Below are 27,075 nucleotides of genomic sequence, written 5' to 3'. Positions count from 1 at the left end.
CTTCCCTGGTGGCGCAGTGGTTGAGAGTCCGCCTCCCGATGCAGGGGACACGGGTTCGTGCCCCGGTCTGGGAGGATCCCGCATGCCGCGGAGCAGCTGGGCCTGTGGGCCATGGCCCCTGAGCCTGCGCGTCCGGAGCCTGTGCTCCACAATGGGAGAGGCCACAACAGTGAGAGGCCTGCGTACTGCAAAAAAAAAAAAAAAAAAGATCAATATTTGGCTAGACCCTAGGGGCCCTGACGCCTTTGGTTTTCTACCTTATCCTAGAACAGGGTCTTTCTTTTCTTTTTCGTAATGTCACTTGACTGTGTTTGTCAAACTGAATCCTGTTTGTTTCTCATTCACTCATGTATTCATTTGGTCATTCCTAACCTTCATTAAGCAAGTCTCACGCACATCAGAAAGGTGGGCACTAGATGGTGTTCATCAGGGCTCATCCCTGGCCACCAGCTCTCCTCACCCCAAACTCCCCATGGGAACCTTCTCTACTCACCTGGACTTAGCCACTAGTCATATGTTAATAATTCCCAAATTTGGACTCTCCAGTCCTGACTTTCCTCTGGAGCTCAGACATACATGACCAATGATCACAGCTGATGGGTCTACCGTGGACCTTGTCCCTCACACTGGAGGAAAGGCATCTTCTTCAGTTCTTCCCTTTCTGTAACCCTGTGTAACTGCTCACCACATCCTGCCAGATTTATCCCACGATGTTTCTGGAATCCCTCCCCCGTTCTCCGGACACCTCAGATCCCTTTACTTTCAGGGGCTCATCAGCGGCTGGACACCACCATGACTTCAAGCTACACCAGGTCTTCAAGATCGTGGAATCGAATCCATACAGAAGATCAAATCCTGAATATCCAAGCCACTTTGGGTAAGGAATTCCCCACAGACTGTCACACGCATGCCCGAAGAGTTTCTCTAACATCTGTGATTAGATCATGGCAAAGCCCAGATCTGACTCTGAGCATCTTAATGCAAACTGGTGCACCCTCAGGACAGCGCTCTTCCACATTACACGATCCAAACTGTGCCAAGATGCCCAGTCGGATACGAGTTTAAACTGAAATACACCCTCATCCACCTTTTCTCATGTTGGCTGCATTTAAAAACCATCCCACCCCCAACGCTTAAAGGAGTAACAATTGCTGGTTTAGGCATCAAATATTAACGTTTTCAACTGACCCAAGACTTCATTCAACTGATCTATGATGAGTAAGAACAGATTCAATGGTAACTATATTTTCCCAACCTAAAACCAGAGATCATGATGTGAAAAAGATTTATTTTTTCTTTTTGAAAACTTTATTTCTATAAAGGCTCGATGCGTTGGCAAATGATGTCATCTTTGGTTATATATTTCAAGAATCATTTTGATTAAAGATAACAGCATGACATTGGGATAGTTCCTGATACTCTAGGACGTCCTGTCTGTTACCCTACTTTCAAAATGAATACCATGCTGCTGCGTCTGAGTGCAAATATATACTTTTTCTGGTCTTATACACATATTTGTTTAGAGTACATTTATCAACTAGGGTAAAACCAGTTAGGGAGAAATGGGACATGGGTTGAGTTTGGGAGAAATGGGACATGGGTTGAGTTTGGGAAAAATGAAAGACATAAGTAACACAGGAAAAGGAGCAGAAAAGACTCCTGCTGACGGGTCAGTAGGAACTGGACTACCCACAGGCCATATGAGATGGCACAGGTGAAGGGTTAGAGGGAGTCCGGGACAATCTGGTCTGAATCTAATGAAGAAGGTGTCATGGTTCATTTTATGTGTCAACCTGGATAAACTACGGTGACCAGTTGTCAACACTGGCCTAGAAATTGCGGTAAAGGTATTTTTAGATGTGATTAACATCTACAGTCAATTGACTTTAAGTAAAGCAAATCACCCTCTATAATGTGGGTAGGCTTCACCCAATCAGTTGAAGGCCTTAAGAGCAAAGAGTGAGATCTTCCAAAGAAGAAGGAATTCTGCCTCCAGACAATCTGCCTGAGTTTTCAACCTTCAGACTCAAGGCTGCCACATCACTCTCACCCGAACCTCTAGCCCGCCAAATGGCCCTGCAGATTTGGGACTGGCCAGCTCTCACAATCACATGAGCCAATTCCTTAAAATAAATCAATCTCAATTCCAGTCTCATGATATAGACAGACAGATAGACAGATAGATAACCCTATGAGTTGTTTCTCTGGAGAAATGTCATAGAGGAGAAAAGCAGGTGAAGGGAGTGAGGGAAAGAAGACCACACAGGGCAGGCTGCTAGAGGTCTCCAAATTCCAAGCGGAGTGGGTGTGAAAGGAAGGCATGGCTAAGAGCTCCCAAAAGGCGGGAAGAGAAATGTGCTCCAAACAGGAACAAAGAAGGACTCAATCTGGTGTTGATTAAAGGTCCCAGGGAGAGGCCGAAGTGTACAAGAAGGTGGAGAGCAGTCACCATTGCCCAGGTGAAAGAAATCTCCCCACCATATTTGCAGGTGAAAGAATTAAATCTGTAACTGTTAGATTTAATTTCTATAAGTTATAAGCAGTTTCTAACTTTAGGATGAACTTACTGGAATCCCTATAAATAATGAGCTAATTAGTGCTAGGAATCAGAAACTTACTGACCTCTTAAAAATATGGAGCTATACTATCCAACATGGTAGCCACTAGCCAAGTATGACTATTTAAACTTAAATTAATTCAAATAAGATTAAAAATTCAATTCCTCAGTCACACCAGCCACATTTCAAGTATTCGATAGCCTCTGTGGCTGGGACTACAGTATTGGATGCAAATATAGAACATTTGGTGCAAATATAGAACATTTCCATCATCACAGAAAGTTCTACTGGATAGACAGTGCTGTTGTGGGGCATAATAAACCATATGAAATACTGAGCAATGGAAACAGAGCTTTCAGTAATGACTGCAGATGCATATAATATAGGGTCAAGACCAAGACACACACACAAACATCCCAAATGGACCCTAGACCAGACCAATGCCCACTGTGACCCTCCTCATAACTCATGGGCCACCATTTCATGACAGCTGACATTTTAAAGCCTTTGGGGATCCATGCCATACATAGGGAACCTACAAACAGAGGCATGTACCGTATGTCAAGAACAGGCGCAAAGATGCTGTTCTGGGTTGCACGGTTACACATGAGTCTTTACGGTGAATATTTTATCACACACACACAACCCTTCTCATCTTCTGTTGCCTAAACTCTCGTACCAACTTTCTGAAAGTGGAGGTTCAAAAATAACATGGGTTTTAGTTCAAGTCTGAAGCTGCCTTTAGTTCTGACGTGTTAACAGTTTGCCTCAGGAATTGAAACTTTGACCAAGTGCTGCTGTGTGTTAGCTCCGTTATGAGGCCACAAGGAAAGATCATGTAGACCTCTGGTGTTGTGGTTTTCTCTTTCAGTGACTGAGAGGTCTCAGAATGAGCCCTAGACAAGAAGTCTGAGACCTAAAGCTTTGGACTCAACCCTGCCATTCACTAGCTATGTTACTGGTCAACTCAGTTGATTTATCTGAGCTTCAGTTTCCTAATCTATAAAATGGGGATAATAATACCCATTTATTCATTCACTAACTACTTACTCAATATTTACTATGTGCTGGGCACTAGGTGCTGGGGAGGCAAATAGGCACTATTCCTGACGCCTTGAGTTTAATATGTGTTGATCTAACTTAAGGGGCAACTCAGAGACTCTGAAGAGTCCATGTGATCTCTCCTTCTCAACCTGCCTATGCTCAGTTTGAGGGACCACTGTTTGCCCCCTTAAGTCCCTGGCAAGGCTGAGGTTGAAGGAAGAGGTACTATTTTATTCTCCTCTGCTATTAGGAGTGATTTGGTGGGAAGCTTGGGAAATGATGGAAGAACTTAGAAAACTGTAAACTCCCTTAAAAGCAAAAGGAAGAGATGGGGTCCAACACTGGGGTAGGAGCAGAGAACAAATACATCCTTCGGTGGTTCAGGGAAGGTAGTCCTGACAAAAGGAGTTTTACTGGCCTTCCTTACCTGTGTTAACTGATTCGGTTCTTTCACTCAGATTGTGCCTATAATTTCACTGTTCACTGAAAATGTAGTTCATGGGAAATCAACAGAACTAAGAGGGGGTGTGCTGTTAAGCTCCCTCAAAGATCTTCAACTAATTTCTAAAGCCCCGTGAAAACCAACCCACCAGAAGATCCCAACCTAATGTCAAAAGTCTAAATCAGAGATGCAAAAGAGAGGTGAGCAAGGAGAGACCTATCTGTGGGGAGCAATCCAATTGTGTCTCAAAGAGCAAGCACCAGCAGGGTAGGGCCAGAGCAGGATCTTAGGAAGACCTGGGACCAGCATCTCCAGCACTGTCAGGAAACTTGCTCCAGGTTTTGTCCCTACTTTTCTTTATTTGTTAGCATCATTCTTCTTTCTCTTCCAGGACCAATTTTCTCCATGTGGCAGAAACTATGGCCATTGTCAACTTCTAAGTTTTTCTGCTCATAGCTTAGCCACTGGAGATAGAATGTCAAAACTTCCTGGCTACACACAAGTAAAAGATCTCAGGGAAGGGCTCTGATTGGCTCAGCTTAGGTCAGGTGTCCACTTCTGGGCCAATCAGCTCTGGCCATTGTTAGGGTAGCTCCTATGGAATTCACAGAGCTGGATTGTGGGAACAAAGAAGCTTTCAGAAGAAAAGGAATTTCAGGGCAGAAGAAATACATATTTAATATCTGTCATGTAGATACATCATCTGATGGGAAATAAAATTTGAAATTTGTTCAGTACCCACGTGTACTAACGTGAAGAAGAGAATATAAGGTAACCAATATTTAAGCTGAACAAAACTGAGCAAGTAAGGCCATACCAATCACAACAGTGTTGATATGTTCTGGTCAAAGTGGAACCTGTGTCAATGCTCCAGGTTATTTTGTCTGCAGAGATGCAGCATTCTTCTCCTTTTCTCGGGCTATCTTTATCTCCATCGGGTCTGCTCAAGATTTCTTTTCCCAGCTTTACTGAGGTAGAATTGAAGATTATTTCTTAGGAATATTTTCTGGAGTCAGTGTCCAACCCCCAAGCTTTCCCCTACACAGAGCAGAGGCACCCAGATCAGGAGGACACAACAGAGAGTCATGAGCTGGGGCAGACACGGGTCACCTCTGGCAGATTTGCACGATCCCTGCAAATCCCTAATCTCCCTCAATGTCTGCCCATCAGTAGAACTTTGCATGGACGTGCTCAGAAGAGGATCTTGGAGCAAAAGCAAAGACCGTGGCATCATCCAGGCAGGAAAACTGAGGGACCTTCAAGTCACAGGTCCTCAGAAGGATCTGCATCTCCCACCAAGGCTACAAGATGCCCCCAGGTTTCCGCTAGGGCCAGTGCACACCCACAAAGAAAATGGAGAAATCAACCTCAAAAGCTTATGTCAGCAAAGCATTTAAAGAGACTTTCATCAGAGTCGCATGGGAAAGTCGAAGGATGTGCAACAGACTTCACGGTTTGTCAGTCTTGTGGCTGTTGAAATCCATGGTTGGTAAAATAACCTGACCCACAGGTAAAATATGTGCATACGGAATGGTTTGGGGGAAAGAATCCAAGAAGGAACAAGGCTAGCAAAGGCAAAGAGGTAAGAAAGCGTCCTAAGTTATGCAGAGAAGGACAAACGTCCTGCACCAAAAATCCATAATCACAGTAGCTTCCATCTACCGAGAGCTTACCATGTGCCAAAAGCTCTTCTAAGGGCTTTGCGTGGATTAACTCATTTCATCCTTTTGTAACAATAACAGTAGATATTCTTTCTCATCCCCATGTTACAGATCAGAAAACTGAGACACAGAGAGGTTGCACAGCTTGCCCAAGGGCACACAGCTAGCAAACGGCAGGTAGGATTCAAACCTAGTCAGTCTGGCCTCAGAGTCCATATTCCCACCTGTTATACAGCGTGTATTTACTATAGTATGTCCTACACTCTAAGCTATACTGTGAAATACCAGGGCTTGATCTTGGAGAGTGTTGAATCTTTAGAGTCTGGACTTCTTTTCTGGAGGCAATGAGATGCCATCACGGTTTCTGGCAGCAGTGACATAATCAGCCCTTTCCCAAGCAAAATTAATCTTTCCACAGGATGTGGTATGGATGGGGGAGGAGGGTAAAAGGAGGGAGGCGAAGAGAGTGGCTGGGGGCCCGGGAGTCACCGCAGGGCTCGTGGGAGAGGCCAGAAGAGCTTACACCTGCCATGGGGAAGGATGGGCGAGGTAGACGGGAGACCCAGAGTAGACACGGCAGTCCAGGACTAAAAGGTGATACACCACGAGATTCTGGTGTGTTGAAACATTGGTAAACTGTCGTGCAAACTTTAAACAGTTTGACACTTTTGAAAGCAAAAGGTGAAGCTATCAATAATTAGTCTGTGACGACAGGCATGAGCTAAAACTGTCCAAGCTAACCCAGACACAGGGTCACTTCGTTACACGCGACCAGCAGTGAGGACCGAGAAAGCTGCTTTTAAAAGGTACCAAACACACAGGTGACAGCTCTCCTCACCCCTCCCTGTCCAGCATGGGACCCGCTCCCTCCGCCAGCCATCCCTCCTGCCCCTTACATCCTTGGCTTTCTCTGGCTAGCCCCTCCCACAAAGGTCAGGTCCCTCCAGTCCACTCACGGTCACAAAAAGAACAGCTCAGGGTTTTCCATCTAGACCGGCAGTGGACTCGGCTGTCCTGCAGTCCTTCCGCCCCCTCTGCCAGCTCTCCTGTCCTGTCTTTCCCCGTGAGACCTACCCCACGCTCCTTCACTTCCTCCACCTCGCTATTTACACTCCAAGTCCGTTCCCATCTGAGGGCCTCAGCGTCTGCAGCTTCCTCTGTTTGGGATGCTGTTTCCCTCCCCTCCCCACGACCGTTTCTCCTTGCCACCAGGGTGCCTTCTTCCCATGTGGCCTTCACTGACTCCCAACCTAAAAAATGGTCACCAGTCACTCTTCAGCAATCTCTTTGTTTAACTTTCATCGTATCACTTATTTCCACATTTCTAAACTATTGTCTGTCTTTCCCAGTTGAATGAGAGCTCCATGAGGGCAGGAGTGTTGTCTGTGTTGTCCCCTGCTTTGTCCCCAGCATCTGAAACAGTTTCCTGGTCCCTGGTAGTACTCAGTAAATGTTTATGCAAGCAGTGAACAGTCAGGAGATCAAATTTGCAGAATCTGAGGTTACTTCTGAAAAGGAAACTTCTATGGTCTACAGTTCAGGAAATATCCATCTGGGGCCATAATGTTTTACAAATACACTCTTTGAGATTGTGAAATGTGCACATTGTTCGCTACTTGTATCATTTTAACAGTGAAGAAAACTGAGGCTGCAGGTACATGGCAGTCCTTGGGTTTCCAGTTCATCTCCTAACAAACCAGGTCATCTTCCCCTCAGGAGAAGAAAATATGCAGAGGCAAACAATTCGTTAATATCAGTACTTGTCATCACAGTAAAAAAATGCCTCATAACTGGGCATCTCCACTGGGCCTTCTTTCAAAAAGCACTGCACTAAGACAGTGCATTTCCAGAAAAGAAAAGAAAAAGAAAAGAAAAGAAAAGGGGAGGGGAGGGGAGGGGGGGAGGGGAGGGGAGGGAAGGGGAAGGGGGAGGGGAGGGGGGAGAGGGGAGGGGGGAGGGGGGAGGGGAGGGGAGGGAAGGGGAAGGGGGAGGGAAGGGGAGGGAAGGGGAGGGGGGAGGGAAGGGGAGGGGAGGGGAGGGAAGGGGAGGGGAGAGGAGGGGAGGGGGGAGGGAAGGGGAGGGGAGGGGAGGGGAGGGGGGAGGGAAGGGGAGGGGAGGGGAGGGGAAGGAAAAGAAAAAAGAGAAGAAAAGAAAAGAAAAGAAAAGAAAAAAGAAAAAAAGAACCAGCTAGAATCTAGAATCCTGGAACTGCTGATGCTGACAGCCCCAATTTTATCCTTTGGTAATAGCAGTGACCCTGGAATTATAAGCTTGGGGGCAAAGAACCTCAAGGGCTTATTAAGACTCCTGGTAATGTTCTGGAAAACGTGTTTGAGAGTCTTCATGGAACTCAAATCTCAGCACCACAGTTAAGTGACTGAGGCAAAAGAACCTGAGTTTAAAGAAGTTTAATCAGGAGCAGATGTTTCCCTTCACACCACATTGCTGCGTTAACATCCAGAATCCATGACTTTTTTTTTCCCCACCATTGCCTGATTTACATAGGCCTCCAGAACATTAATGAAAGGCACTTTAACAAAATGTTGAGCTGGCGCTGTTGGACCAATGCTGTCCTAGTTTTAACCCTTAGTTAAAAAAAAAGAAAAAAACCCTTTTCTGTCCCCATGACTCCAGACCAGCAAAAATATAACACAGTCCTAATGGCATTTGAAACCCTCACAGTAAACAGAGCAGTGAAACTAAGTACTTGGAGATGGTTTCCATTACAGTGTGCTAAAGAAATGAATGTTTTCTTGTTCTTTTTGTAAATACCCTGGAGAACCCTGGGATGGTTTTTCTAGAAGATGAAAATGATCTGAGAGTTTCAGATCTCGGGAAGATATGTGATCTCTTTGCGTAACAAATAGGGTGGTTGTTTTTTGGGGGAGAGGACTTTCCATTTACAACTGCTGAGAATTACACTTAAAGATGATTTCCAATACCCAATAACCCTTATATTCAATACTCAACTCCTTATTTCCACTTCTTGCCTTCATTTTTATTTTTTCTGTATTCCATATGAGCCCCAAATGGTCTCAAATTTCTCCCCTAGTAAATGAACATAGCATGTCTGAATTCATGTCTGTGGCAGGTTGTATTTTCCAAAGATATCTCTCATCCCACATGACAGCCTGGAAGCTTGTCACTCCCCCGACAAGAGGTGGAATCTATATGTGTCTCCTTGGACCAGTATGGCCCTTGACCAATGAGTAAAGTGAAAAGGAGACTGTGTAACTTTTGAGGCCTGGTCATAAAATTTCCATGAACTTCCACTTTGTTTTGGGCAAAGAACCCAGCCATGTTTTGAGGAAGCCCAAGCAGTCTATGGAGAGGCCTGTAGCCAGCAACTACTCGCCAGTGGTATGGGTGCACCATCTTTTTTTTTTTTTTTTTTTTTTTGCGGTACACGGGCCTCTCACTGTCGTGGCCTCTCCCGTTGCGGAGCACAGGCTCCGGACGCGCAGGCTCAGCGGCCATGGCTCACGGGCCCAGCCGCTCCACGGCATGTGGAATCCTCCCAGACCGGGGCACGAACCCGCGTCCCCTGCATCGGGAGGCGGACTCTCAACTACCGCGCCACCAGGGAAGCCCTGGGTGCACCATCTTGAAAGTGGATTCCCCAGCCACTGACCAGAGGATACCATGTAGAGCAAAGATTAGCTGCCTTGCCAAGTCCTGCCCAAGTTGCACATTTGTGAGCAAATTCAATGAATGGTGTCACTGTAAACCACTATGTTTGGGGGTGGTTTGTGACACAGCAATAGACATTCTCTTAAAATACAGTAATCCTCACTAATTCATACCTATGGGAAGATACCAGACTGCAGTACTTTCTTAAAGTCAAATCCACAGTCTTTATAAAGGATGCTGTTAGGGGCGCTCTCAAACATGTGGAAATGTAAACAAGGATAACACGAACACTTCCAGGGAGTGGGCCTCTAGGGACCTGTTTTAATAAAGAGGTAAGAGTTATTTGTAATTAGCCTCTCAGTTTGTGACGATGCATCTGAACTGGTGGCACAGGCGGGCCCCCAGAGGTAAGCACAGCCCCCGCAGCGTGCCTTACGTTATTAACTGGCTGAGCAAAACCGTAGGCACACGGAGGCTCGGTTCTTGTTTATCACATGTTACAAACGCACAGCACATGAATTAGTGATTATGTCTTACTATTTAGGAACGCCACAGGACGATGCCCACGTTCCCAGGCACCATCAGACTCGGAAAAAGTCACCGAGAAACCCTGTGCTTGAGGCTTTGGGAAAAAATCCATCTGTATCCTTAAGGTGTCATAAAGAGAATCTTCCCTTGCCCTCCGGGGAGCGTCTCAGAGGTCAGAGTGGCCACAGCATCTCTCATTCAAAATGGGAAGTCTTTGAAATAAAGTTTCCACCCCAACTGAACGATGAAGAGTTCCATCAAAAGCTAAATTTATTTCTACCAAGAATATATTTAAACACTTTCTTTTAAAGTTTTTCTGTCTCTTCAGGTATACTGCACTCAATAACGTCCTTATCACCCCACCAATAACATCCTTACTATCCCCACCAATAGCATCCCTATCACTGCCAACGATAACGTCCCTACTTAAAGGAAGGGTGGTATGTGTGTACAATGGAACATTATTCAACCATGAAAAAGAAGCTGATCCTGCCACTTGCAACAACATGGATGGACCTGGAAGGCATTGTGCTAAGTGAAATAAGTCAGACAAAGAAAGGCAAATACTGGATGATATCACTCATATGCAGAATCTAAAAACGTCAAACTCAAAGAAATGTAGAGTAGAATGGTGCTTACCAGGAGCTAGGGGGGCAGGGGAAATAGGGACATGTTGGTCAAAGGGTACGAACTTCCAGTTGTAAGATGAATACATTCTGAGGATGTAATGGACACCACGATGACTGTAGTTAACAATACTGTATGTGTTGTATAATTGAAATTTGCTAAAGGAGTAGATGTTAATATTTTCAGCACACATGGGAAATGGTAACTTTGGATTAACGTGGTAGTCATTTAACAATATCTCAAATCATCACGTTGTACACCTTAAACTTATGCAATGTTATTTGTCAATTATATCTCAATAAAGCTGGAAAAAAGCAAGCTCTCTACTACTGCACCAATAATATCCCTGCTATCCCAAACAATAACATCCCTACTAGCCATCCTCCACAGCGACCTTTTCAGTACCTAGGAATGCTGCTATAAGGCTAACAGAATGGACGCATAGACTGGGAAGTAATTAATTAGATGGGAAACCTTGGTTTAGCCTATTTTCTCTTATTGCTTAGGCTAGATTTATAATAGTTATTAGAATATGTGGGCCATTGGTCCAAACATACTTCTACAGATTACAGCACCACTCACAAAATGGTCATCTATCTTATTTTTCAGTCTTTTAAACACTTAAGAAGTCATAAGTGAATCATTTAGATTTTCCTTACAACAGATTTTTTTTTCCATTGGAGTGTTAAAAGGCAATATTTACTTTTAGCTTTAAAAAAGGAAAATAATAGCTCTTGTACCGAACTCCAATCACAGTTATTAGTTAAGGGGGAAGACAAAAATCATTGTCAGTCAACAAACATTGATTTACTAGATGAAGATCACAGGGAATACTAAGATGTGCCCAGCAAGATTCACAAAATGAGGGCATGTGGCACTGGAATTCAGCACGCCACCATTAAAAACCAGAATTAATCAATAATTTTTTTTTGATAATGAGGGAGGAATAATTTAAAAGTCAGGTTGACCACACAATCACAGAATATGCAAGATGACGGACGTGCAAAAACTCATTTGACACATAAGAGAACCAAAAATTTGTGAAAATGATGTGTCCCTCCTAAATGCCGGCCCATGATTCGTTAAGCAGTAGGCTTCTTTTAGTGGAATCAGGGGACAATTCTGGAACTGGGCTTTCAAAGTTCCAAATTTCTCCTGGAAGAGGCAAGTTGGTTTCAGGAATTGAGTACTTGGTAAGCAGTCCCTCCCTACCCCCTCCCCAAGCCATCCTCAACACTGCTAACTGGTCCTAATGGGATCGGGCTCTTTGAACGGGAATTCTCCCAAAAGAAGAAGAGGGGAAAACCTTGCATGGGTTGTAACCCTGTCACACCGGCTCTCAAAACCCTCCGAAAAGATTCCACATAATATCCAGTTTGGGGGAAAGAGCCACCCGCCAGGATAAACTCCATCTCTCAGACAAGACACTCCACCCTCCACGTGCCAAGAGGTCAGGCCAAATTCCCACACTCGTTATCTGTGCTAGATCCCAGACATATCAGCAGACAGGAGGTCTCACTGAGCAGGGATGCTCAGCACCTCCGAACAACCCAGATGGGAAAGTTCAACTGGGCTGTAAACCCGTCAGCTACCACATGTGTTCACTGACAGCACATAATTAGCACTCACAACATGTTCCCCTCCCATAAAAGATATATAATTTTTGCATGCCATACATGCCACTTTGGAAACTTCCCTGGTGAGAACAGCAAATTCCATATTTGTAAACACGTCTGGTGGGAAGAATGAAGGGGAATCGGGTGACATTATAACCCTCCCAAGTCACTTCCAGGGAGGGCTGACTCAACAAGTTTCGACCACCCCCAAGCACAGACAAAAGTGACCGCAAGTGACAGGAAGGAGAAAACACGTGAGTGTCCGTCACCTTGGTGTCCCCTGCCTCACCTCCAAAAACCTCTGTCCCTATACAGTTCTGACACCTTTCAAGCCTCGGGAATCCACGGGGTCTCGCTCCGTCATTGCATAAATATTCATTGCGCATCTACTATATCATTGGTCCCCAATCTTTCTGGCACCAGGGGCCGGTTTCGTGGCGGGGGCGGGGGGAGGGATGGCTCAGGCGGTAATGCGAGCAATGGGGAGCAATGGGGAGCGGCAGATGAGGCTTCGCTCACTCGCCCTGGCGCTCACCTCCTGCTGTGCGGCCCGGTTCCTAACCAGCTGCTGCCCCGGGGGTTGGGGACTCCTGTAATACATGACCCCCGCTTTTCCCGGCACGGAAAAAAAGACATGGGAAATAATAAACATGATAATTAAGTAAAATTAGTAAAGTATCTTCAGAGGCAAAAGAGGTACAGATACAAGAGAGATAGAGTGAAGGGAATCACTAGGGTGGGGAGGACGGGGGCTAAGGTGCTTTTTTTTTTTTTTTTTTTTGATGGCACCTCTGGCTTTCGGGATCTTACTTCCCTGACCAGGGATCGAACCCAGGCTCCAGCAGTGAAAGCACTGAGTCCCGACCACTGGGGAATTCTCTAAGGTGCTCTTTAAACAGATACACACTGCTATATATAAAATAGATCACCAACAAGGACCTACAGAATAGCACAGGGAACTATACTCATTATTTTATAATAACCTATATGGGAAAAGAATCTGAAAAAGAATATACATATATATCTACATATATATATATATATATAACTGAATCACTTTGTTGTACACCTGAAACTAACACAATGTTGTAAATCAACTATACTTCAATAATAAATAAAATGATGGGCAGGGTGCTGAGAAAGCGAACTCGAGCGAAGATGTGAAGGAAGGGAGGGAGTAGGCACGCAAGTATCTCGGGGGGAAGAAGGTTCATAAAAGTGATGTCCCTGCCAAGAGTTAGACCGAATGCAATAACCAACTTGGTGACCCGATTCACAGTGAGCTGAAAGGGGAACCAACGCAACCAACGCAACTTGGTGACCCGATTCACAGTGAGCTGAAGGGGGAAATACACAGTGCATACATAATCCCACGCTGCATCTCCAGGATGTAACCTGGATATCCCCTGGGTTTTCCCCCCTCCAAAATGTTATTTCTCAGGAAAGAGCGAATTAGTTCACACATTTACAGCCTTTTACAAAGTCTCTCACAAGACAAGGACTCTCTGTCACTTTATTTTGAACAACAAATACTGACCAGTCAAAGCTGATTTGGGACATTTACTGAAGTCATCTGATGCATTTGAGTTTTTAAAAGGAGGTAAATACATTCAGCATAAAGCTTAAATTAATTCCTATAGCGTGAAACAAAATTTGGGGGGAGCTGTAGTAAGCATGCTTCTTAGAGATCGCTTTTCAAAACACTGCAAGGAATTCTATGCACGAATGCAAATGTGCTACTGGGACATGGATGAATCTCACAGACAGAGGGTTGAGCAAAAGACGCCATTTACAAAGATTACACTTACATAAAGTTCAAAACCCGGCTAAGCTAACCTTTGGTGTTAGAAACTAGACAGAGGCTACCTTTGAGGAGGAGAAGGAGGCAGGGTGATGGGAGTGGCCATTGGAGGTTCCCTGAGCTGTTCTGTTTCTTGACCTGGGTGCTGGTACCCAGGTGAGTACATTTTGTGCAAACTCACTTACGATTTATGCACTCTCCTGTATTTACGTTATTTTTAATAAAGAGACTTTTAAAAGAGCTATGCAGAGTAAGTGGTTGCATTATGGTGATTTCTCATTCACGTATGAGCTGGATAAGAAAAAACTATCCTAATGTCAAATGAATGGGCACTCAGGACTTAGGATAGAGTTTCCAGTGATAGCATCATTCATGAATTTTTTTTTTTTTTTTGCAGTACGCGGGCCTCTCGCTGCTGTGGCCTCTCCCGCTGCGGAGCACAGGCTCCGGATGCGCAGGCTCAGCGGCCATGGCTCATGGGCCCAGCCGCTCTGCAGCATATGGGATCTTCCCGGACCGGGGCACGAACCCGTGTCCCCTGCATCGGCAGGCGGACTCCCAACCACTGCGCCACCAGGGAAGTCCCCATTCATGAATTTTAAGAGTGCCGAATTCCACACAATTTGGATGAAAGTAAACGCGATGAGCTTGAAACCTGTGTTAGAAACTCCCAGAAGTCCCTCTGGTGATGACAGAGACACTAAGGGCAAAGATGCATGAAAAGGGTTGGAACAAAATTGTTTCACGAAATATAAACATGGGGCGGGGAAAGCACTATTTCCAAATTTATGTGTTTTTAGATAATTTAAAGTTTGCATGAAGAACTAAATTAATAATTAATATTCTGAAAGGAGATGTATTTCAAATATATTCCTCAAAGGCTATATAGTAAAGTTGACCCCAACGTATTTTTTGGATCTTTCCACGAGGAAAATTTTCTTTCAGTTGTCTAATAAATGCTTCTTCTTGTGGCTGACAAGACTCATAATCACACATATTTTCTGTCAATTTAGAAAACACGGAGAACTGAAAATTGTTTAAATAAATGAATCCTACAGAACTATGCCGTCCCAGACAGTAGCCACCAGCCGCACATGGCTATCAAGCATGGGCAATGTGGGTGGTGCAACTAAGGAGCTGAATTCTTAATTGTATTGAATTTTAATGAATTTAAACTAAATTTAAAAACCAAAGCTGCATAAACTATTTTTCTGTTAAACACAACTTTATTTTGTAGGCCACTTCACTTTACTGAAAATTTGGCATCCAAATGGAGATGTGATACAAGTATAAAATAGATACCACATTTCCAAGATTTTGTTGGTAAAAAAATAAAATATCTCGTTACACATGGAAAACATAATATCTTGGATCCATTAGGTTAAACGAAATATATTACTAAAATTAATTTCACCTTTGTTTTTATTTTTTTAACAGGGCTACTAGCGAATTTGAAATGACACAGGGGCTCAAATTATATTTTTATTGGACAGCGTAACTAAGGAATAAAATGCCACTTTTTAAAAGATTTTATGGAAGAATAGTTGATTTACAATGTTGTGCTAATTTCTGCTGTATAGCAGAGTGATTCAGTTATATAGACATATACGTTCTTTTTATGTTCTTTTCCATTATGGTTTATCACAGGATATTGAACATAGTTCCCTATGCTCTACAGTAGGACCTTGTTGTTTATCCATTCTATATATAATAGTTTGAAAACGCCACTTTTGATTAGGGACCAAAGGGAAGAGATAAAAGAATGAGAATCAAAGCTGGAAAAGCCAATATATTTGAAGATCTGATTAACAACTATGGTAGAAGAAGTCCAGGGCCGGGGTGGGGGAATGGGGAAAAGTAGAAAAGAGGAGCAAAAGTCCAAGAGACCGAGGTCAGATAAGCTGGAACTGACCCAGACAGCAGAGCAAACGCTATCGACGATTCCACAGCTGTCACCAGACCCAAGGACCTAGTTTTTGCTGACGATGTGTTAGGAGATTGCTATGTCTGTTATTAAAGGAGCAGAGGGATGACAGAGGTGCCAAGCACGTATCTTTCTGGGGTGACAAAGGAGAGGAGGGAGTTTTAATCGCCCTCCATTGGAGGTCTGGGTAAGGATTAGGAAACACAGTTACCCCAAGAGTCTGGACCGAAGAACCTGTTTTAGTAGAACCAAGAAAATACAGTCAAGTACTCTACTCATGTGGGCTTATGGCAATTCTGTGTGGTGGGGAGACAATCAGTATTAGGGACCCACTGTAAAAAGGGAGAAGACGGCCCCTGCCATCTGCTGACCACCTGTGATTGTCCATGGTTTGTAAGTGTTCCATGAGTTCCTCGTTGACTAGGTGCATTTTCCCCAGTATGCTCCACGACATAAACAGGTGTTTGGCGAGAAGAGACAAGGGGAAAGTTCTTAAATGACCTTTGAGAAATGCTGAGTTAAGCTAAGTAAGCAGGCTTCTTACTGCAGACCTTGTCAGAGCCTTGACTCTTCTAAGAAGCATCATGACCGTCAAGAGGGCTTGCACCCTGCCTGTTTCCCAAACATTCTGGACTGCAGAACCTATTTTTATTTATTTATTTATGGCTGTGTTGGGTCTTCATTGCTACATGCAGCCTTTCTCTAGTTGTGGCGAGTGGCGGCTACTCTTTGTTTCAGTGCACGGGCTTCTCATTGCAGTGGCTTCTCTTGTTGCAGAGCATGGGCTCTAGGCGCACAGGCTTCAGTAGTTGTGGCACGTAGGCTCAGTAGTTGTGGCTCACGGGCTCTAGAGCGCAGGCTCAGTAGTTGTGGCGCACAGGCTTAGTTGCTCCGTGGCATGTGGGACCTTCCCAGACCAGGGATTGAACCCATGTCCCCTGCATTGGCAGGCGGATTCTTAACCAAGTCCCCAGAACCTCTATTTCCAAGGAACATTGCAGGAAGAGCACACATCAAGAAGTGCTGGCTTAGCAGGAACTCACTCAGATCTTCAGCCCTTTTGGCTTCACCCTCAGCCCAAAAGGAACACAACTGTCTGTTGTAAGCACAGTTCAGAGGCAACGGGAGCCAGAACCTGCTTTATCCCACCTTGTCCGTCGCAGACTCCCTCTGGGGCCTATTTCAGCAGCTATGGAAGCCAAGTACATCTCAGGTGCCCCCAGGCCACAGTGCTGTCCTGGAGAAGCAGACATCTGTCCCTCACCTACAGGAGCTCCCAGGCTGGCCTACAGCCCACCCAAACACCTGGCCTCAGGTGAAGTCACGTGAGCCCTGGCACCTCCAACCTCCCACCAACAAGTGGGGATGGAGGAGAGAGTAGCCTTCCCAAGGTGCCAAAAGCAACCCAGGAGAGTTGTCCTCCTGAGAGGACAGCCTGATGCCCAGGCCTAATTTCTCTCTAGAACACAGTGTTCTTGGGCACAGACCTGCCACCTTGCTCCGGTTTACTTTCTATTTCCCCTCCAGTGTTTTGTCTTCTCCACCAGCCTCCAGAAGAGTTTCTGATTCCTTGGATTTGGAGCAGTTTCTCTGCAGAGACCACAAAGGAAGGCAGGCTGACGGCCACAGGCTGCCCACAGACTCAGCAACAGGCCACTCTGTTCTGTGTGCATCTAAATGCCACTTTTAAAAATCCCAAGTTGATTTTTTGATAACAAGTTCTGTTATTTTATTTTATGTGACATGTGATCCAAATGCTAAAAATTACATAAAATCACAATGCTTTACATGGTCAAGTTCTAATCCTCAAGTCAGATATTAAAATTCAGTTGCTTAATAAAAAATCACATTAAGGAGAACAATGAAGAGAATTCAGCAAGCCCGTGGAAAGAAAGAAAGAACAGCTTCAATTTAAAAGTAAAACAAACAAACGAAACAACAGTCTCAGAACCATCCTGGGAATAACACAGGAACACACGTGAGTTCTACAGGGTATAGGGCAGTGGATTTTTTTTTTGTTTGTTTTTGTTTTTTGCGGTACGCGGGCCTCTCACTGTTGTGGCCTCTCCTGCTGCCGAGCACAGGCTCCGGACGCGCAGGCTCAGCGGCCATGGCTCACGGGCCCAGCCGCTCCGCGGCATGTGGGATCTTCCCGGACCGGGGCATGAACCCGTGTCCCCTGCATCGGCAGGCGGACTCTCAACCACTGCACCGCCAGGGAAGCCCCGGGCAGTGGTTTTTAATTATAACCCAAAGGCTTTTTGGATCAGGCCTTGTAAAGTATGTACCGGGAGGGGAGGGGCCACAGCAATAGCTTCCATGGAGATCACCAATGACCTCATGGCCATCCCACCAATGGCTATTTCTTATTTTTAGTCTTAGAAGCACCAACAGTGTCGACAAGCCCTCCCCTGCTGAAGCATCCTCAGCCTCCATCACCCGCCCTCCTCGAGTTTCCCCTGGACCTCTCTAGCCACTCACTTTCTGCCTCTTTTCTCTGCCCAGCAGTGAATGCTGGAATTCCTCTGGTTCCCATGGAGGGCCCTCTTCCTTCACACCCTCCCTTCCTTCCTAAGTGATTTCATCATGGCCATGGCATCATTCACCATCTACCAGCCGGTATCTCCAGCCCAGACCACTGCCCTGAGCTCCTGGACCACAGAAACGATGGCCTGTCCCACAGACTTTCTTATCTCAGCAGAGGCCTCCATTCCTTCAGCTGCACAGGCCAAACCAGCCTGGTCCCTCCCTCCCTACCATGCCGTTATTCGATCCGTAAACAGCCCTGGTGATCCCCCTGGCTCCGCAGTCCTTAAATCCAACCACATCTCCACCATGATGTTGTTCTGACTGTAAGCTAAGCTACAACTTAACCATCTACAAAGAGACACTCCAACAGGATCCTAACCGCACCCACCCCTGCCCCCCATCCAGTCTCTACCCCACAGCCGTTCTGATCTTTCCAAAATGTAAATCTGGTATCATTCTCTAGCTCCTCCTAAAAGCCGTCCCCCCAGCGGCTTTCCACTGCATTTGGGAGAAAAACCCAAATCCTGCTGCTGACCTGTGGGCCCTGCACACGTGAGTCCTGACTCTCCAGCCTCACCCTCCAATCTCTGCGGTCAAGTCAAAACGGCCTCTGTGGGCTCCCCTGGTGGCACAGTGGTTGAGAGTTTGCCTGCTGATGCAGGGGACACGGGTTTGTGCCCCGGTCTGGGAGGATCCCACATGCCGCGGAGCGGCTGGGCCCATGAGCCATGGCTGCTGAGCCTGCGCGTCCGGAGCCTGTGCTCCGCAATGGGAGAGGCCACAACAGTGAGAGGCCCGTGTACCACAAAAAAAAAAAAAAAAAAAAAAAACGGCCTCCGTCCCGTTCCTCTGACGAAACATGCCCCCCACCCACCTCCTGGCCTTTTCCCAAGTCCTTCCAGGTCCCACTACCTCCACTCTCTCTCACCTGTTTAACCCTCAGATCTCAGTGCAAACCCCACTTCTTAGTGCACCACCCTCTCCTCCCACTGCCTGCCTGGGTCAGGGCCGCTCACCACGTTCCACTCCGGAGCACATACCCTTTGTGATGAGACCTCCACCCTGTGACTACCTGCTCTCAGCTGGGCTGTAAGCCTCCTGTGACCAGGGATGGTACCTGGACTGGCTAAGGCCTCCCCAGACAACACCTCAAAGGTCTGGTCACAGAAACATGGGTGAACCTTGGCCACCGGTACTGGGTCTTAAGTTCACGCACAGGGCAAAAAACGAAGCATAAGAGTTTGTCTCGTTTTGGGCGGAGTGATCAAGACAAGCACACAACGCCCTCCCTCCCCTCAGGATCAAATTAACTTCAGCTAACCTCTCAGGACAGAACAGGGAGCTCACAGGCCAGGGAAAAGAGCAGAAAAGGAACTTTATAAGCAAACAGGCCTCCAGGCAGCAGCTCCTGCATTGTTCCCTCCACTGTGAGCGTCTAAGCCTGTGAGGCCCTCCTGCCTCCTACCCCGGCCTCAAGGGAGAGGGTGTCCCATCCCACAAGTGCAGATCACCCCACCCTGGACCTGCCTCTGCTTTTTTTTTTTTTTTTTTTTTTTTTTTTTTTTTGCTGTACGCGGGCCTCTCACTGTTGTGGCCTCTCCCGTTGCAAAGCACAGGCTCCGGACGCGCAGGCTCAGCGGCCATGGCTCACGGGCCCAGCCGCTTCGTGGCACGTGGGATCTTCCCGGACCGGGGCACGAACCCGTGTCCCCTGCGTCGGCAGGCGAACTCTCAACTACTGCACCACCAGGGAAGCCCCTGCCTCTGCTTTTTATCACCTCTAACTTCCGTTAACTTTTCCTTCTCTATCAGTACCTTTCAGCTTTTAGAGATGCTCAATTCTCCTATTCAAAACAAACTAACAAGAATTCCTTCGACCTGTACCCTGTCTTAGCCTCTATCTATACTTGTATTCTTAAACCCAGAATGTGAGGGGTCTCTGCCTGCCCCATCCTTTAAAAATTGCTCTTGTGAGATTTATCAGTGGCCTCAAGTGGTCAAACGCAGTGGGCGACCTCCCACCCAAAGTGGGTTCCAACTTGACCTCTTTCCTGCTGTTACGGTATTCCCTGGTCTCTTCCCGCAGATTCTGGGACATCACGCTCTTCCCTTTCTCCCCGTGCTTCTTTTAAAAGCCATTTCTTTTTCTCCTTCTCTGGATCCTCCCCAGAGCTCTCTCCTCTCTCCCTCTGCAGGAATGAGTGAGCTCTCCCATCACGAGTTCACCCTGTCCACGTCTCCACCACCTTAGCCAGGGGCTACTCAAAATGTGGTCCTCGGCCCACTGCTGGTCCACCAACTTTCTGTTACCAGTTTGTGACAAGATAGGTACACAAAACAAGAGAAAGCATTTATATACTTTTCTAGCTCTTCAACGTTGCCACCATGTTTCACTGTATTTTACAAAAGCATCCCTCCTTAATGAACTGGAAAAGAACAAAACAAACAAAACCTGGTCCTTCACTACAGAGAATCTGAGAATCTGGTCTAGATCTTGCAGGGTTTTTTTTGTTTTTTGTTTTTTTGCCACACGCGGGCCTCTCACTGCTGTGGCCTCTCCCGTTGTGGAGCGCAGGCTCCGGATGCGCAGGCTCAGCGGCCATGGCTCACGGGCCCAGCCGCTCTGCGGCATGTGGGACCTTCCCGGACCGGGGCACGAACCCGTGTCCCCTGCACCGGCAGGCGGACTCTCAACCACTGAGCCACCAGGGAAGCCTGATCTTGCAGTTCTTTGATGGATCTATCTGCTTACATTGAGAAACCAAGACTTCCCAATAACAAAATAAAAAACATTATCCACTTCCCTAGAACAAAGTCAGCCGAGCCAGCCAAGCAACAGAAGACCTTAGGATCCTGGGTCTGTATTTTCGACGAGGCAGCAATGGGCTGAGGCCCTTGAGATGGGCATGTGCCCCGCAGACAACCCCCTGAATCACTTCCCCACCATCTCACCTGCCCCTCAACTACGTCCCCATTCCCCACCTCCTCCCCAGCTCCAGTGTAACCATACCTGCCTTCTGGAATGTTTCCCAGAGGGTCCCACTGTCCCCTTGGTCCCAAAGATGCCCGTCACCAGCCTCATCACCTCTCGCCCCCAAACGGCCCCTCGGGCTGTGTGTTTCTCCCCATCCTTGCAAATGACCCCGCCTGACACTTCCGTCCCCTGAGTGTCACGTTAGGCTCCCCTCCCTCCTCTGTGACACAAAGTCTTAATGATTCTTCCTCTGCATTTCTCTTTCAATTTGTTCAGTCACTCGACAAATATGTATTAAGTTCTGGAGACATAACAGGGAACAGGACACCCCATCCCCCGCAGTGCCTCAGCCCCTTCTCTGTCCAGCCCCAGCCCTGAGCCACTTCCCTCCACGCCGAGGCTACCCTCACTGCTAGAACCACACTCCACTTTCCCTTAACCTCTCGCCCAGCCCTACCAGGGCAGCCTTTTAAAAAATGTCACGATTCCCTTGGTCTGAGAGTAGATGAGGGTGCAGTGAGGAAAGGGAAGCCTTTTTAATATAATTTCCCTTTCACTCTCAGTCGGCATCTCGCACTAATTAAAATTAGACCCTGCACAGCACTTGTAGAAATGAAGCCCCGAATACTCAACAATTAGCCAGAATAAACGATGAGTCATTTAGATACCACAGGCAAAGTTTCAGAGTCCTGGGGATTTGAGATATTCTGTTTCATTAAAAGGAGCCATTGAGATTTGAAATACCTGTCGGGTTCTCTTCTTTAGGACAAGATGGAAGCAGCATCGTTTGGTTTTCTGAAGGGCAATGCCTGTAGTTTAATCCAGGCCACTGAGTTTCTGAGCTTCCCCACACAGAACCTCGCAGGGGTTTGCCTCGATGTCTTCATTCCCAAGGCTCCGTGGTCCAGTGAAAACCGAAACCTAGTTCTAAGTAGGTCTTTCAGGTCCATCATAAAAGGAGTTAATCTGAGAAAGCAAGAGCCCAGAGCTGAGGGTCTGAAGGTGAGGCCCTGCAGTCTCGCCCGGACAATGGCAGGGGTGTGTGTGGCTTTCTCCCCTGGGCAGCCAGGCCTGGAGCCCCAGACTCCACTCAGGGGAGGCCTTGCACTTGCTCCGAAATCTGTCCCCACGTACCAGACACGGTTACACCCAACTGCCTCCCATGCCCAATCCGGCCTTCTGGCTTGGACGGCTCCCTCCCAGTTCCTGAGGGCTCCACAGAAGTGGCGGCAGGGCCCAGTGGTCAGGAGTGTGGCCCCTGGACCAGACAGGCTGGGTTCCAACCCCAGTCCTCCCTTTCCCAGGTGTAACTTTGGGCAAACTGCATAGCATCTCTGTGCCTCAGTTTCTTCACCTGTAAAATGGGGATAAGGCTTCAGAAGGCAGAGATGAGGGTTAAGGGTATAGTGCTTGTAACAGCCCTTCAGCACAGGGTCTGCCTGGCATCTAGAGGGATTCCCTCTGTGGAGTAAAATCCCATTTAAAATTCAAATTAACCTATATATTCGTAAATAGGAGCCAGCAGCACATAATACAGACAGAGAGACCAAATCATCTTTTTTTTTTTTTTCCCTTGTATTCCTGCCCCAGGGGAATTCTTGCTCCTGGAGTTCCTGGAGCCTGAGACTCCAGGCCATTTCCTGCATCTTTAGAGGAAGGAACCTCACCCCCAATTCACCTGAGCTGGCTTGAGTAGGGCTCCCTTTCACGTAACCAAAAGAACGGTGCCGAGAACAGCCTTCCTCCTCCCACTGTCCATCCTAAACTCCAGCCAATCAGGACATGGCTCTTTCTCAGCCTTGAGCCTTTCCTCCATGCTCCCGTCCACACCAGAAACAGCACTGTCCACCAGGCCCCTCCACCTCCGCCAGCACCCATCGCTCGCTGCTCAGAGCCCCCATCCTATAGCTCACGTCTCCACAGCCTTCCCAGGCCACAGACCCTCCCCAGACCCTCCTCTCCAGCTCCACAGGCACCTGCTGGGGCCATCCCGCTCCCCCCCCACCCCATGGCAGGCCAGGCCAGGCCCCATTGCTCTGCAGTCGCAGCCCCTGGCAAAGCCCCCGTCCTCTCTGAGCTGTCTCCTCCGGTCTAGAAGGGAGACATCACTGCCAGCGTGGCCCCCGGAACGGAAATACTGTGCGGCACCAACCAGAAAATGTGTGCCGTGGCTTGGCAAACTTTAAAGTGCTTTCGAAATGTCCAGACACTTTCCCAAGAAGCTCCAAAGAATGTAAAGTCATTCGAAGACGAACGTGTAGACTCTTCATTCTATATCACCCTGTCTTCTTTACAATCCTCTGGGAGCTCTGGAGAACAGAAATTCCAAAGGGTCCCACAAACACACCAGCCACACGAAACAGGCTCTGGGAGTCACCTGGCAGGTTGAACCTTTGTCTCAAAGGAACAGAGGCAGCACCGAAGTGCTCCCAGCCTTGCAACTGTCTCTCGAGCGTTCAGTTCTAGGGCTTGGAAAATGTATTCCCTCCAAGTCTGCCCATAAAACTGCATCTTAAATGTTCTGTGGGCCCTAATAAATAATTTACATAAAGGGTCAGTTGGATGGAGCACAGCAGGACACCAGGGGGAAGAACACAGTGCAGTAGCCCAGGTTTAATTTGATCAGCCGAAGTGCTCAGAACATCATTAAGCCACACGGAAAGGAAGAGAGCCATCTTTTTTATACAGCTCCCTTCACCTTCCGTGTGAAATCGTGATAAAGGGGGGCTGTGAATTATGGCATCTTCAGCTAATTTTACATGACACAGATACAGATGATTTTATTTTTCCTCATTGTGGAAAATAATGAAATCTCCTTTCCCTCCCTCCAACCATGTCCTCTAACCAAAGGTTCTGCTAATTTAAAACATTTGGTGGAAAAACAACACTGAGGCATTGTTCTGAAGAAAAGAAAAATTCTAATCACTTTGAGTTTAATTCTACTGTGCAGAGAAGAATATGAGCTTATCCTGGATGATGGCACAGTGACAAAATGAGTTAATTACCGTCTCATCGTAAGATGGATCTACTTGTCATAGGGACGGGAGCCATTATTTCACACAAAATAATGACCCAGATAAAAAAGGAATGGCTGTAGGCAGTAGCTGCAGTGACACAGCTTCATCTTGGTCTAAGTGAATGGCAATTAACAGGTGTCACCACTTGTTATACACATACACACACACGTATATATATATATATATATATATATATATATATACACACACATACACACACACACACATATATATATATATATATATATACACACACACACACACATATATAGGGACCAAGCTATTCATTAAATATTTACTAAAAATACACAAAATAATTTTTCCTTTCTTCCCAGGGAACTCCTGTAGTCTTCGACCCGTGTGATGACAGGAAAACGTACACACGTGTACAATTCAGCCATCAGCTGCAACAGCTGTTGACCTTGCAGAGAGGCCCCCATTCCTCTCCTCTTTGCACCAGAGGTGGTGTTTTCTCCACAAATCATGTCCAACAACAGAAAAGGGGAGCATAGGGAAGGGGGCCCAGTCCCATCATTTTGTACCTCTTCTCCTGGTTGTCACGGCCACTGGCCTAGAACTAGAGCCACAGCCAGCAGTGACAGCCAGAAACACTAGATCCTCCCAGGTGGAGCCCCCGGCCACGGACCGACAGGGCAGGGCCACATGGCCAGGCCACCTCAACACCTGGGTTCTCCAGAGTGGGGAGGTTCCCTTCCACTCTGCTGACCACAACCACGAACTATGTCTCTACTGAGAGAAAAAGAGGTGAGAGACTCCAAGATACACATCTGGAGACCAGTTCTGGCTCAGAAATCTCAGTGCTATCTGAGTGTGCAAGTTGTCTAGTCTGCCTGAACCCAGTCATTTGTATTTGAAAACCAGGGGAACAGAGGCACCCTGTGCCTGCTGCCCAGGCAGAGGCAGGATGGCACAGTGGGCTTTAAAGTGTATCCTCTTCAAAATGTTAAACGCAGAATCGCATGGCGACTATCATACTAAATGAAGTCAGCCAGACAGAGAAAGATAAATATCGTATGTCACTTATATGTGAAATCTAACCAAAAGATACAGGTGAACTTATTTCCAAAACAGAACTAGACCCACAGACACAGAAAACAAACTCATGGTTCCCAAAGGCAAAGGGAGGTTGGGAGAGGGATAAATTAGGAGTTTGGGAATAACATAAATACACTACTATATATGAAACAGATAAACAACAAGGACCAACTGTATAGCACAGGGAACTATCTCAATATTTTGTAATAATGTATAAAGGAAAAGCATATGAAAAAGAATATATGTGTGTGTGCGTATATATGTATGCATGTATATATACATATACATATTTATAACTGAATTGCTGTGCTGTACACCTGAAACTTCAACGATACCTCAATAAAAAAAATAATTTTTTTAATGTTAAAAACAGAATTCTTATACATACATAGAATGAGCAGGTGTCAATGATCGATTTAACCAATTATTGAATAAATCATGAGATACTGCCATGTGTACACACACACACAAAATCAGTGGGGGGGAAAGAATGTTGGGATAAAAGTAAAAGTTAACACAAAAGTGGCTGATGTCCTTCAGGGCATATAAACCATAACTCTGAGGTTCTGTCCTCTGTGGGACAGACGCCCACCTGCACTGCAGGCACTGCAGACACACGGCATCTGAGCGTCCACTCAGCAGGCTATTTATGACCTGATACAGCCACATGGCAATGGGTCAGTCCCGCAGCGATCTGGTTTGGTTAAGACAAAAGCGCCAAATCACATGTTTTTAAAAGAGCCTGTTTGATAGTATGGCCAGAGCCGATGCCCTCATCTTACCAACCCGCCCCTCAAATATTCCAAGCATCTGAGTCTAATTACAAAACCATTTCTACAACTATTTTTCCCCAGTGCTCAGATCACGGGGTAAATCCCACCTCTAGAATGTCCCTACCAAGTTTATGAGGACATTTTATTTGCAGCAATCCAAAGAAGATGGCCCTATTTATACAGACATCTCTCTGAGTTATGAAAGCACCCATGTTCTCAGGGTTAGGCATGTGTGAACTGAAACTGCTTTTCCTCCCACTTCTTAAAAATGATCTGAATTCTACCATAGCAGAAAGAGTCTCCATCGCCCTAGTAAAATTACCCAAATGTCTGACCTAATAGGTCATCCGATTCCTGGGCTACGGGTCTCGGCTCCCATCATACCCGAGTGGTTATTCCCAGGGCCTTGTAGAGCCTGAACACTCCACAAATGTTGAAGAGAGGGAGGCACAGAGTGAACCAAAAAAAAAAAAAAAAAAAAAAAAATAGAATCACTGGTTGTTTAAAGGGACCATTCAATTCCACTTTTCTGCAGAACTTCTCTCCAAGGCCTCCTGTTGCTTTCACAGCCGAGTCCTGGCCCTTCCTTCCACCCCTCATGGCCCCTTTCTTGCCAAAGGTCCTCTGATCTTCTCTTCATTCCCCTCAGGCCCTCACACATGCTTCTCCCTCTGTTCGGAGGGACCCCAACCCGCCCACTGCAGCCCCATCAGGCCTAATCCTACTGTCTCAGCCCGAGGCGCCTCCCCGATTCCCACACCACACCCTGTCTGTCTGCTGCTTCCCTCCCAGTCATGCTCATGAGTCGGGTTCAGAAGAGCCTTCACTGTGAGGACACGAGGGCAGGGACCACGGCTATTTTGTTCTCTGCGTGCCAGCACCTAGTACTATTTCT

The 27,075-nt window shown here is 46.6% G+C and overlaps 1 protein-coding gene across 1 annotated transcript in view; it reads right to left on the bottom strand.

The window, feature by feature from the left end:
• RFTN1 (raftlin, lipid raft linker 1) overlaps positions 1–27,075 on the bottom strand; it is a 204,784-nt gene that overhangs the window by 67,177 nt on the left and 110,532 nt on the right. The window lies entirely within an intron of this gene.

This window comes from Phocoena sinus, chromosome 4, assembly GCF_008692025.1.
Source record: "Phocoena sinus isolate mPhoSin1 chromosome 4, mPhoSin1.pri, whole genome shotgun sequence".
NCBI lineage: Eukaryota > Metazoa > Chordata > Mammalia > Artiodactyla > Phocoenidae > Phocoena > Phocoena sinus.
Note: the sequence above shows the minus strand (reverse complement) of the source record. Positions and strands in the feature narration are given on the sequence as shown.